Raw genomic sequence first — 10,909 nt, 5'->3', positions numbered from 1 at the left:
TCATGTTTCCTGGAAGTTCTGCGTCACGGGGCCAGATTTATCCCTGTTGTATTTTCCATTGACACTGAAATTACACCAAGAATGAATCATCCCCTGGTGTTTACGTTCATCTGGTCTTATTTTTTTTCCTCAGACCTTGGTAGTTTATATTAATCATGGAATACAGCTAGCCATTTAATGATATTAAATCAAATTATGTTGTTTTGGGGACTTAGCAAAGAGAAGAACAATGAAATAAAATTACTGAGGTCACAAATCCAGGCAAAACCTATTTCTTTCACATAATGTATGTAGCACTCATAGTAAGTACTAAACCGTCTTGCAGTCTATTTTTCATTGTACTGAACGAAAGAAATGTAAGGTGGAAAAAAGTTTTTAGAGATATTCTTGAATTTGGGAGTACAGAAGCTGTAGATACCTCTGACCCCTATACAGATCCAAAAGTTTACTGGAAGTCAAATAGCTTTAAGATGATGCACACTTAAAAACTCATACATCAACCCTTGTGAGGTCTGATGTGGGCAAGTAATATGGAGTTAAATGATGGAACTTTTCTTTGTATTTGTTATTAATCCTAGAAAACTATACTTACAAAAAACGTTAATGTACTACCAAAGCTGAAAATATTTAAATCTAGTGTTTTCCTCCTCAACACTGTTTGGTTGTGAGCAGTTGGGAGAGATGAGAGTAAGAAAAATGATATTTTTTTATTCTCAGTTCAGTGCCTGTCTTCACTGGTCCTGCACAGCTGATAAATAAATTGGCTACATCCCTCTGTCTCTTGGCCACAGTACAGTCACTGAAGCTGTGGGGATGGTCCCTGCACTGCTGACATAGCAGGAGGCCCTGTGAGAGCGTAGAAGAGTTTCTGAAGATGTTTCTTTGATTTTTCCCTGATCTGAGAAGCAGCAGTAACTAGCTAGTTTCTATATACTCCTTGTCAGCTAGTCAATATTTCAATGCGTGGTGGTGGAGCAGGTCCTGGCTGCGAGGTTCTTCCCTGCCTGCCTCTGCCAGGGAGGGCAAAAGGGTGCTGGGAAGTACTTGGGGTTTTATCTGGATCAGCGTGATGACAAACACTGTTGTCTCCCACTGTTGTCTACCACTGTACTTCCTTTGCAGGGAGTACTCTGCAAACAAAAGCATGTTGTAACAGTTTAATGAAAGCAGAAATCTTCAGACATTAAAAAAGCCTATTCTGGAAGTCTTCTTTCCTGCATCTGCTCTTCAATTATGCATATCGCACACCAACCACTTGTTTCTTAAGTTTGTGTAGACTGGAAGTAAGAGGTGGGGCAGACTAATTACAGAAGGTGAAATTATGAGATCTCTGGAAACTGCTTGTTGCTTTTTAAACTCACTCTGAGGGTGATTCTGCCTCAGTCCTATAGCAGAACTACAAGCTGAGGAGAAGGAATGAGCTCTAACTTCTGCATCTCCAACAGTCAAACTCCGTGATGGGCTGGAAACTTACTCTTTCAGCTCTGGCATAGAAATACAGCAGTTTGGGGCCAGGATAAATATACATGTGGATGCTGGAGTGTGTCAGTAGGTCTTCCTTGCAAAATGGCTGGTGAAATGTGTCATAGACTGAGGTAGGCAAAGGAAGAAGATTCTTGGTCCTTCAGAGATGTGAGGAGAGCTGGGGAGGGAGTTGAGGTGAGAGTCATTCGTAATGCATATGTTCCAGTGTCCTTGCCTTTGTACATATTTTTGGAGAAGTAAAATTTGAGATATCTAATCCTTGCACGCTTTCTTTTTTAAAACATAAATGAAACCGGGAATAATATTTTGGGGTTTCATTTCATTTGTCAGATTTGGTCAAAGCTATCAGCAAATTTTATCCCAGATTCACCAAAACATTGTGTCCAAAAGAAAAAGACAAGCTTTGACAACTGTATCTTTTCAAATTTGTGATAAAAGCATGAAGAAATGACATACATTATTCAGTAATCATCCAGACAATGAAAAGACTGTCTTGCTTCTCCCTACCTAACCATTCCAGACTGGAATGCCTGTTGAACATGTGAGAAATGCAGATTCAGCTCTTTTGCAGTTCAAGGGGATTTGAGCCCATATCTCACAACAGTTTATACTGTTGTATGTATTACTCCAGAGTGGATTTCTCTCAAGAACTCTTGCTAATTATGTTCAGGGTTGCACAGAATACTAAATCTTTCGGTGGAGAAGGGACAGGAACTGAGTCGTCTCGCCTATTTTTTTCTCTTTTTTACCTTGGTGGATATTTGTTTCATGCAAAATGGACCTACTCTAATAGGAGAGATTAAGAGCAACACTCAGGGATCCCCTGGAATGGTTCAAACTCTCCCTGGGAGACAGGGGACAGGAGTTTAACTGGTCCTAGGAAGCTCAGGGATCTTGTATCTTCCAAATAATCATAACTCCAAATATTCCATATGTTTCAAACACTCTAAGTCTGCAATATGGGGAGGAGGTGCTCATTATTTATTTCCTTGAATCTACCTCCTCTTGTATTGCAAGTACAAAAGCTCAAATGCTTTGCTTGATGTTTCCTTCAAGGATGTTCATCTGTGAGGGAATGAGAGCGAAAGCTGTAAGGCCTCATTGTGAAAGGTGTATGACTTCACTCATGAAAGCCTTTAAGGAACAGATACAAGTGCCCATCATAACCTTTTTGTAGCAACCAAACAGGAGTGAACAAGCTGTTTTAAAATAATCCTGCTCAGCCTTAACAGGTCCTGCAGGCATATCAGCAGCACCTCCACATCAGAGACTGATGAGAGGTAAAGTAAAATTGGCAGGAATGCTTACTGTTTTGAATGATAAATAATTATAATGGGGAAATGTAAAAGAAAGCAGGGGTAATGTGCAAATCTACAAAGGCTGATGTGGACATTTGCACATGAATGTGACTTGCAGTTCTTTATTTCTCAGTATGTGATCTTGCACAAATTCAGACCAAGTACTGTCTTTGTTCACTGCTGTAATAGCTGCAAACCTCCTTAAAGAAAAGATGCTTTTACTTTTATCATCTTATCAACTTCACATGAAATAAAAGCTGGCTTTCTAATATAGCCTTGTGTCTCAAGGTGCTCTCCAAAGTGGGAGCTTTGTAGACACTGATTATGCACTGACATAGGAGCAAATGGAATGGACAGGTGTGTTTGAGAATAACTTTTACACAGTGTTTTGTTTGAAAGCCTAGAAGAGCTGTCCAGCTGTGCTGCATAATCTTGTTACATTTTTTCATGTCATAAAGTCGGTCTGACAGAACTGGTATGTGATGAAAAGAAACGGCTCTTACCCACACTTAAGTGGACCTCTAGTTTATCAGGCTGTTGCTAAACAATGGTAACTTGGATTATGTGCAGATGGTTTCCATGTGGTGATAGGTCTGTCTTTGTCTGGTTTTGACATAGGAATGCCGTTTTCAATATGAATTAATGTATAACAAACTGTTCATCAGTTGATTAAAGATTTATGTCTTGCAATACAAGTTCTGCAGTGTTTGAAACAATTATTGACACAATGATGGCAGTTCCCAAATGCTAATATTCCCCCACATCAGCTCATATCAATGATATTTGTATAAATATTTAAATCTCAATTTTAGTTCAAAAATACAGACATCATAAAAGATAAGACTTTTTTTTTTTTACTTTTTTTTTTTTTTAATGAACTGAAAAGACAGGAGGGGGACTGAAAGTACAATTTATTCCTAGATTTAATTTGAAGAGGCTTCCTGATTAGGACAGTGCATTTCATTTCAGAGAAATACCTTTGTTCTGCTTGCAGGTTTTGGAACAACATGTCCATATTATGAATTCACTCTGATAAATATTTCTTGTCTCTCTCTTTCAAACAGAAATCCAATGCACAGCATGAGCAAATGTGAATCTCATATTTGGAGAAGCATGATAAGCATTTCAAAATTCAACCAAATTGCCATCAAATATATTTCTCATTGGAAAGAGACTGTAATTAGTCTACTAAAGCTTTTCACTGTGGATGATCACAGTTGCTTTCATTTCTTTCAGGAGAACATCCTTGGAAATATGTGTTGTTTTAAACTATGGATAAAACCTAGTGATTTGTGTTTTACTTTGAGAAGACAGGCTTATCATCAGATTCAAGAATGTGCCTTCTCAGAGGTACCTCTTTGTAGGATACTCAGATTCTTTTAGGAACAACTAGGGATATACATTCTTCTGCATTTGCATTCCAATGGGAGCACTTAGCTACATATACAGGATAACATGAATTCTGACTTCCTTGGCTCTGTGACTGGCTAGTATAAGCATGTTGGAATTTACACAGAAGTTTGAAACTTGCGTCTGGTCTACTAGGATTCTTGTGTCTTCATGGATTCTCTTTAAGTGACAGCTTTCACTGCACCTAGATATCAATAGTTATTTGGTAGCAGAGTGTAAGATTCCCTGGCATTGGCTTTTAGTGATCATCTTAACCCAGGATAACTCTAACAGTGACCTTGAGATTTCTGTCAAGTGTCCTGGACCCTCCCATCAGAGGTGGGATGATATAGTTTATTGATTTTCTTTCACTGAAGTATCTGTGTTATGGTTTAGGAAACATGCTTAACTCGGCATATCTGCCATCAACATTAACTTCACAGCACTTCACCATTTGCAGTACTGCATTTGTTCTTGTTGGTTTAGAGGCTTTATCGGGGTGGTTTCTGATGGCTTGTTATTAGGTTGCATTCCTACTGATGCTCAAAGGTGATTAAGCTACTCCTTTCCAAAGAGCACAGCCTTGTATTTTTACTGCATGTATTTTAGTCAGTAATCATTCCATGCAACAGTAGCTCTCCTGGGAAGGAATGGCAGAAGCTCAGGGTCTTCTAGGGCAGGTGAGAAAGTGGTCTGTAGTGTTAGGGTCCTCCTTGATCTCTTCTGGACTCACAAATTATGAATTCCATTTTTCCCAGTTTCAGCAGTGGGGTAGGGGTGTGTTATTTACTGTAGCCTCTGGCTTGGTTATGATGGCAATCTTTAGAGAAAGCAAAGTGTCTGAAGGATGCCTGAGATCCAGCTTTCATACTTGGTGAGGAAGCATGGTAAGACCACAGCTGACTTTACAATATTTTTAAACCATAAGGGTTAAAGAGGAATTCTGAACCACAGTTGGCAGGATGTGCCATCTCATCAGAAACTCTTGGAGATAGGTGACTATATTTTAACTGTTGCAGTGTTATGCCCAGTTTGTATGGGTAACTGACTTTCCCTTTTCTGTTTGCTTATGGGAATGATATAGATTCCAGAAAAACCATTGGATTGTTCATGCAGTTTCATAAAGGAAGCAAGTCGTGCTGCAGGGAGATATCTCTAATTTTGGGGGAGGTGGGATTTCAGAATCCCATTTATTAGCATTTTCTACTAACTAATGTAGATATTTTCCTCATTATTTTTATCCCACTTTTTGGTGTAGTGCTGCAAAATGTATACAATATGAGGTTTACCCTTATCAACAGTCTACTATTTCCCTGCCCTGGGGAATGAAGGTGTCCCCACCTGTGTTTAATCAGAGTAAAAGGGTGCTGTAGTTATGTCTTAAATGTGCTACTTGTAGTAATGTTAGATGCTTCTTCTCCACAGAGACATGTAATCCAAGTCACAATACTGCACAAAGTAAATGTTGCTCACAGGCTTGTGTCTTAATCTATGCAGACAAACTCTAATTACATGAACAATTACCTCTCATGTAATAGCATATCATAAGGTCAGATTGAGTGTTCCTGTATATTCAGTTTTGATTTAGCTCACAGGTTGCGACTTCTTGCAAAGCATGAACTGGGTTCAGGTTCCTCAGCGTTGGTGATGTTGGGGGGCTGGGCTCACTGTAGCTCTGATTCCAGTGAAGATAGTGGGGGGCATATCATACTTCACTTCATGTTGTAGTTTCAGAGGAGTTTTTGTTACAGGCATTCCAATGATCTTATTCAGAGCACATATCTAATTTCAAGCTGTCTCTGTTAGTCTATTGCTGTTAGACATATTGTTTGCACAGTTGGTAGAATTTTGAGGAGTGTTGAAAGTAACAAGTGGATTCATTTGTGTCTGTAAATTGCCAGGGAAATACAACCATGCAATCAATTTTTCCTGTGACATTGCCATCCTCAGCCAGCTTTGTTGAGAGTACGTAGCTTCAACATGTGAAGCATTGATGACTTTAGTTATTCTCTATTACATTTAGCGTGAATAAGAGCTCACCATTTGTGTTTTACGGAAACTAAAATTCTGCTGGGAAATCTCCTGCCCAGTGAATTGCAATCACTGATGTCAAAAGGAGTTTTCTGTCTACTGGAGCAGTAACAGCACCTTTAGCAAGGCAGAAGGATTGGCTGTGGGACTTGGAATATTCCAGGAGGAAAGGCAGATCATACATTGAGGTGGTTATGGGGAAGGAGCAACAGCATTCAGCAATCATTTAAAAAAGTATATGCCCTATCTCTATTAACAGAGGAATCTGACTTGTTCAGAATCTGGCTAGAAGGATTTGGGCTAGTAGCTCTATGAAGCGATTTGGGAGTGCTCCATTAAGGCAGCTGAGCATACACACTCAGGAGCGAGTGTGACTTCTGAATCATCAATGAGTGATTCAGAAAAAGCAGTAAGTCATGTTACTGGCAGCAAGAGTATGCCTGATTTCTGCCCTTAATTGTATTTATTTAAATCTTTTAGCTTTTTATCAGTAGCCAAATTCTCTGCAATATACTGAATGCATATATATTATTATTATTTTAATTTTTATTTTTGCTTTTGTTTTTGACATAACTCAGGATTTGAGTAAATGGTTCAAGGACTGATGTCACTGACATGGCTACCAGAAAAAACAGTCTCTGCTGCTATATTTCCCTGCTCTGTTACAGAAGAGATTGTGAAGAATTTTTGAACCTACTATATTTTTTGTTTGTATTCAGTTTTTGTCTATTTTTATCGTTTCTAATCCTTTGTCCTAGAAATTGTATTCACCCATCTGTGTTACAACTCTCAAGAGCAAGGATCAAAAATCTTCCATCTTCCAGGAGAGCACTGGGAGATGGTGGAAGTAGTGAATGCTCTGTTCACAGTTTTGTTCCTGCACTTGTGGTGTCATTGCCATCTAGAGCTTTAACCGTTTCTTAGTACCTCAGTCAGGAACTTGTTGCTCCTTGCATTTAATATAAGAGCAAAACTCATTTTGCAACATTTGTCAGGCTATGAAGGATAAAATGGAGCTTTTAACCATAGCTGATGCCATGTGTGTCTCATCTGTAACTTCTGGAGCTGCTGGAATCCAGGCAATTGCATTTTCTTTTGCAATGTGGGAGAACTGAATGCTGTAATGTCTATTTCCCTCTATTCTACTCTCTATTCACTTACATTGTAGTTTGTGTCTAGAAATGTTTCCTGATACTCACTAGATTTTAGTCTCCAGACTTGTGTTCAATGAGTGCTAGGAGCCTAATATCCGTACTAGAACTGAAAAGGCATGTAAAAAGCTTGGAAATCTGAGACACTGGTTCAGAACAGGGCACAATATGGCTGTAAATGAGATACAGTTTTCAGAGGCTAGCTGAGAATTTCATTGGCATGGTTACACAAAGGAATCGAGAACTGGTCATCTGCAAAGCAACTTTATTATATATATGCTTTTAAACAAGCTAGCTCATCTCTGTAAATGCCAACAATTACATGATTTTTGTGGTGCCTTAGGAAGCTGATCTGCTTTTCCAGTTTATTGTTTGTACATACCTTTCCTTTTTGCCACCAAAAAGGCTGAGAAATCGCACTGCCTCATTTAGAAAAAGCTTTGTTTAGGTTATGAAAATGCAAAACAAGACTGCAGGAGCCCCCTTTTTTCAAAGTCCTTTGAGGCTGACTCGTGGTTTGGCTTTTTGTTTTTTCCTCAATGGGTGACCTCCACACAGAGCTATCCTCCTAAGTGAGCTTATTCCATTTGCTCTGAATTATCTGACCAGCCCAACTCTGGTGTACAAAGCTTCATACAGAGCAAGGATTTTCTTTCCTGGAAAATCTTTCATCAATCAAGAGACAGAATGAATGTATATATCTTGCTCTGAAATTTCAAGGGGATAGTTTTTGGTAACAAAATACTTCTAAATACACAGTCTCACTCCAGTTGCCTCATGTTATAGTTTGCTGCCCACAGCTTTTGTTTTCCATAACAATATTAGAATGTGTTAGGGCTCCTGTAGCCTAAATTCCCATTGTAAATCTCACACTGAACCCTCTGTCATCTGAACTGCTGCATACACTAGGTATTTATAGAGAGAGAAGGATACAGTGGCATCCTTCTTATCACAGCAAAGAAGTCTTTACACAGAGGAATTAGCATCACATACAGATGCTTACTAGGATAAATCAGATGCAAGTTCAATGCTGAAATCACAGTTCTGTGGATCACTAATAAATAGCTGCCATCTGCTAAAATGTATGGGTGCTGCATACATTTCTTTTTAGTGCCACAAACCTTCTCTTATTTTCCTGCAAAGGGCTAATTTTCAGCTCTTCTGTATTACCCTTTGCCTGTATATCTTCTCAATTACAAGTGCAGTGCCTATTTCAAACTAGGGCCTTTGCCTATATTTCATTTTTTAGTAAAAAGAAGGGATTATTGCTAGCATAGTGTACCTCATATTTAATGAGGAAGCAATCATTAAAATTAATCCAAACCTTAGATCTCAGTAAAAATCTCCATTCCTGAATTTGAGAATTGAAAACATATATGTGGACACCTGTATAAATCATCTGCGTGTGTAAGTAATTTAAAGTGCCTGGATCTCATTCTGCTCCAGCTGCTGTGCCTCTATGTAGTCAAAATCAGAGCTGATTTGTAAAAATAAATAGAAAAATAAAAACTCTGCAAGAAGTAGTAGGTAACAAAATTGGTATCCTTTACAAATGTTTAACTTCCCAGGTGCAGTAGCTGAATGCATTATACAACAGCAGGACAGTTTTGAGCATACACTATTTGCATAACTGAAAGATATGATATTGATTAATGGAATCCTCCTGATGTGATGTTTAAAATTCCTTTAGTTTATAGTTTGTCTCAGATATGGGCTTTGTAAAATACCTTCTAGGAAAATTTGAAGGATGAACATAAAGGTACACCATTTCCAAGTTTCCAAGATCTGTTGGTTTTCACGAGTGTGTAAAATATTTTCAGAATAAGAGTATTTAAATCTGTGATCCTATAATGAATTAAGTAATGGTCAAAAAGCAAAAGCAGCTTTGGTGTTCTTGCCTGGCTTTTTTTTTTTTTTTTTTTTGTTTTCCAAGTTGATATGTCCCTGTGGAAAGACACACATATTTTTGACAATAATAATGATCATAGAATCATAGAATCATAGAATATCCCGAGTTGGAAGGGACCCATAAGGATCATCAAGCCCAACTCCTGGCACCACACAGGTCTGCCCAAAAGTTTAGACCATGTGACTAAGTGCACAGTCCAATCGCTTCTTAAATTCAGACAGGCTTGGTGCAGTGACTACTTCACTGGGGAGCCTGTTCCAGTGTGCAACCACCCTCTTGGTGAAGAACCTCTTCCTGATGTCTAGACTAAACTTCCCGTGCGTCAGCTTGACACTGTTCCCACGGGTCCTGTCACTGGTGATAACGGAGAATAGGTCACCTGCCTCTCCACTCACCCATGCAAGGAAGTTGTAGACTGCGATGAGGTCCCCCCTCAGCCTCCTCTTCTCCAGGCTGAACAGGCCAAGTGACCTCAGCCGCTCCTATGATGAATCAGTGCATTTTAGAAGGAGAAAATAGAATCTATAAAAAAGTAAGTCCACTTATTTATAGGCTAAGTGTCTGGTAGGCCAGAATGTCAAAGAAAAACGTTTGAAAGTGCACTTTTCCCTTCTCCTTTAATGTGGGATTAGTATATGCTTATTCCATATGCATTATTCCATTGATGACATTTTATGCAATCATTCCAGTGGTCACTAGGAATGTAAGATTATGACTTATTTCACTTGTATTGGACTTAGAAGTATGAATAAATACAAATGAGACAATTATGTGGAATATTTTGGCAATTGTTTGTCCAAATACTGAGATGTACTGCAGGTTTTAATTTTCTGCACAAATCTAGTTTTGGATTTTGCTAACAGAGAAAATATGTGCGTGTTTCTACCAGAAACATTTGTATATGTTTGAACTTTTTAGACGAGAGATGATATATTGACTAAAAACGGTGACTATTTTATGTTGTTGAGCAAAGAGAAAATTATTTAATGAAATCACACAGTCTCTGTAGGTATAACTGCCTATATTTATAATGGGTGTTTTTCTTTTTGCATTTCAACAATAGAAATACATACTTCCAAATCAAAACTATCAGCATTTTGTTCATATTCCTGTTATAAATACACACGTTGTTGGGATGTACGGACTTGCTGATCTGAAAACACCTAAAGATGTATTTGGCTAAAGATTTGCTACTGGTATGAATGATAGGATTTGTGGAAAACACTGTGACATTGTCACCATTTTGAAACATTTATTTCTATAGAGATGGCAGAAATTTGGAGAATAAATAAGGGGGGAAAACCCTTGCTAGCTAGGAATTCTTAAAATGCCTGATTAAGCTCATGAAAGGTCTGCATAATTGATGTAGAGACTATTCCTGGCTAAGAAACTTGGCAGTAAAAAATGATGTGATCAAACCTACTATTGGTTTCAAAGACATTGCTGGAGAAGGAATTTCAGAATCTCTTTCTTCCTCTTCACATATATTGTTTTGGTATATTTGTGATCTACAATAAAATAGAAGCAAGTTTTCAGACTCAGGTTTTTCTAGAGGAGAGAGAAACGTGGATCCTAAATGTAAGTATTATGACTACCTTTCCATCTGTGTATACTGAAAGCAGAGCTTTTTTTTTTTTCCTCCTAAC

This window comes from Cygnus atratus, chromosome 1 (genome assembly GCF_013377495.2).
Source record: "Cygnus atratus isolate AKBS03 ecotype Queensland, Australia chromosome 1, CAtr_DNAZoo_HiC_assembly, whole genome shotgun sequence".
NCBI classification, from domain to species: Eukaryota; Metazoa; Chordata; class Aves; order Anseriformes; family Anatidae; genus Cygnus; species Cygnus atratus.
The sequence above is the reverse complement of the archived record's forward strand: the minus strand, read 5'-3'. Positions refer to the sequence as shown.